We start from the raw sequence: 3,591 nt of genomic DNA on the forward strand, positions 1-3,591 counted from the left end.
TAATATTCATAACATTGTTGTTATTAGTATTACTAAGAATTCTAGTATTGATAAGCTTGAACAGCATGTTGCAGTCTTAAGCATAAAGTGGGGGGCTAAGGACATTTTAAAAATGTGTGTTTTTTGAGGTCCAACTATAAAGAAATGGGTCTTCGTAAATGCTGGCATTCACTTGGGGGTGCCCTGTAGGCTTTACTCCAGTGAAGCTGTTCTCTCAGCCAGCAACCATCCTGGAATTCACTCCAGAGCCAGTTTGTGAGCCACCTCACATAGTAGTCTGCCTGCTATCTGAGCGTCATCACCTTTCATTTGACCAAAAATGGTATTCCTGAACTTGACACCCCACCTGATTCACCACACTTGGATCCAGTTGATGTTGGGTTCTTTCCAGAAGCCAAATCCTTCCCGAGTGGATGGAGGTTTGCCAGCTCTGAGGATTTTGAAAAGAATGGGCTCTAGGCTTTGAAGGCCATTCCCAAAGAAGACAGAAAGGGTTTTCAAAGAGACTACTTTGTTGGCACAGGCATGTGACCTTCTGAAGTGACCAGGTCAGAAGAGAAACACAGTACATATTAGTGTGTGTCCCACTCTTGTTTACTTAAAAGATTGTTTTTATTATTCTTCAGTTACTCCTCCATGTTGATAAAGTACTACAAAGCAGTAAGGCAGCAGAGCCAAGGTGGAGGAGAGACTTTGGGACAGTGATTGGGAATGTACACCGCACACAATTTTACGTTTTCTAGTAGCCTCATTGGGGAGCACAGGACTCTGTAGGATCAGCACTGAACTTGTCATAAGGTCCGAAGTTGAGCTGCTCTGTGAGCGTAAGATGAGGTTTTCTGCTCCTGTAAAGAGTTGCAACTTTAAAAAACCCTATATAGGGTTCTTATGAGTGGGGACTAACTCGATAGTGCTTAATAACAACAACAGTAGCCACACTAAAAAAGTGGAAAGAAACCAATGAATTTAAAGAATTTTGTTTTAGTGTCATCGAGCTGATTCAGACTCATTGCGTTTCCAAGGAGTGGCTGGTGGATTTGAACCGCCGACCTTGCAGTTCAAATGGACCTTGCAGTCCAGTGCTTATCCTAAAGCACCATACCAGAACTCATTTTATTTAACCCAATATATTACTTCATCATGTAATCAACAGGAAAATATAATTGAGATAGTTTACATTCTTTTATTTTTATCCTAAGTCTTTGAAATTGGGTGTGTATTAAACCAACAGCCGTCTCAGTTTATACTAGCTGTATTTCAAGTGCTCACCTGTCAACTGTGCTCATGCCTACCATCTTGTATTGTTTGTTGTTGTTAAGTGTCATGGAGAAGTACAGATTTAGTAGAAAATTGTTTGTGGCATAGACCTGAAATCACAAAGGACTTTGGAGTCCAGTGATTCTGATTCCAAAATAAAACTGTGCCTATCTTGTCTGGTAGTGTAGTGGTTACGAATCGGGCTGTGAACCGCAAGGTCAGCAGTTCAAAGCTATCAACTGCTCCGCAGGAGAAAGATGAGGCTTTCTGCTCCCATGAAGATTTACAGCCTCAGAAACTCTGTACAGGGTCGCTATGGGTCAGAACTGACTCGATGGCACTTAACTCAGGACTCATCCTGTTGGGATGGGCAGAAGGAAGCCCTTGGTGGGGTCGTGTAGACCGGGAGCGATGCATTTCTAATGGGGGAGGAGAAAGACAGGCAAGAAGATCTGAGGGGAGATTCCACTTGAGCTCAGCCTTGGAGATAAGGTGAGGTGTTGCTAAGCAGAGTGGGAATGGGTGTCTGGCAGAGCAGGCACCTCAGGCAGAGGCCCCTTTACTCTGGAGAACCAGGCAGTTCTTTCAGCTCAACCAGAATATTAGGAGTGGGATGCTCTGGTGAATGGAAAAGTTAGAGATGGGACAAAGCTGTACCTCCACACCCCCTCAGATCCATTCCACTCACATCGCTTCTTTGGGTTACTGTAGCCTCCAGTTCTTGCTATTTGCTCCCTTACTCCATCCATTTCAATATAAGTCAGATCATGTCACTCTCTGCTCAGAACACTTCGGTGGCTTTACACTTTACTCAAATCATAGTGTCAAAGTTCTGCCAGGTCAGCCCCTACTTCCGATATCACTCTTCTTACTACCCTCCTGGTCACTCTCTGGCCATGCTGGCCTCATTACCCGCCCTAGAACTGTGATGTTTGCTTTTCTCTCTACCGGAATATACTTCCATCAGTATTCAAATGGCTGCTTACTCTCTTGCTGCATCTCTGCCACTTTATTTCCATCTCTGTTCCTCAGAGCGGAAGGCCCTTCTTGCCACCCTCTAAATAATACCTTTTTTAGATTTTTTCCCTCCTAAACCGTTATCACCACTTGGCATGGGGGCTCAGTATTCAATAAAGATTTGTTGAATTGATAACTGAATGAGTAAATGAATGAACAAACATACCTGAAACATAGCAGGCTTCTAGTAAATGTATGTTGATTTGAAAATTTTAATTGAAGTGTTTCTGTTTGCTTTTACTTACCCTAATTTTATATTAGAATGGCTATCCATATATCCTCCAATTAGATTCTGTGACTGTTAACATTTTGCCACAATTGCTTTAAATTTTCTTGCATGTATGGAACATTTGTTTGTGGATGTTGTACCATCTGAAAGTCAGTTGCAGAAACATGACGCATAACCTCTGGATTTTAAGCATAAAGAAGTTCTGGTAGCGTAGTGGTTACGAGTTGAGCTGTTAACCTCACGATCAACAGTTCGAAACTACCAGCATTTCCGCGGGAGAAAGATGAGGCTTTCTGCTCCCTTAAAGATTTATAGCCTCAGAAACCCTATACAGGGCTGTTATGGGTCAGAACTGACATGATGGCACTTAATAACAACATACAGTAAACAAAACACTTGGGACTGGTATAACATATATAGATCAATGGGATAGAACTCAGAGTCCAGAAATGAATGTATGGTCAACTGATTTGTTTTTAATATTTTATTATGAATTATGTGATAGTTTACATGGGAGAACATTAGCTTTACATTCATCCTATCGTATATCGTTTCATTGCCATGGTTATAATCCCCTCCAAGTATCATCAACCAACCAAAAGCAAGCTTGCCCCCCAATTGTTGGCACACAGCCTCTCTCCCTCTCTGGGTCCAGAGTACCCATCCATTCTATCTCTCCATGTCATCGTCTCTGCCTCCATCTCTGTATCATTGTTTCTCTGGGTAGGGTCCCGCTTTCCACTGTCCTCTGCTTCTGCACTGCAAAGTCAGTCCCCTCCTTTTGCTACAAAATGTACACCTTTACATTTGCAACCCTCACAGTCAGTCCTAATAACAGTTATTCACTATTGTACCACAAGAGACCTATCCCCTGATCAGAGCTCAACCAGAAGTAAAAAAAAAAAAGAGGAAAAAAAAAAAGTATTCTTATACAATTTGATGAACTTGACCTACACCTATGGAAGCAGTAGCTCAAAAGAGGGAATAAATCCTTACAGCAAGAATCATTCCCACCCCCTCCACATACAGAGTAGACAGGGATGGGCAACTTGGACATTGGCCACCCAAAATGGGGGTCGGGGGAATAC

The sequence above is a fragment of the Chrysochloris asiatica genome, unplaced genomic scaffold (assembly GCF_000296735.1).
Source record: "Chrysochloris asiatica unplaced genomic scaffold, ChrAsi1.0 scaffold00296, whole genome shotgun sequence".
Taxonomy (NCBI): domain Eukaryota; kingdom Metazoa; phylum Chordata; class Mammalia; order Afrosoricida; family Chrysochloridae; genus Chrysochloris; species Chrysochloris asiatica.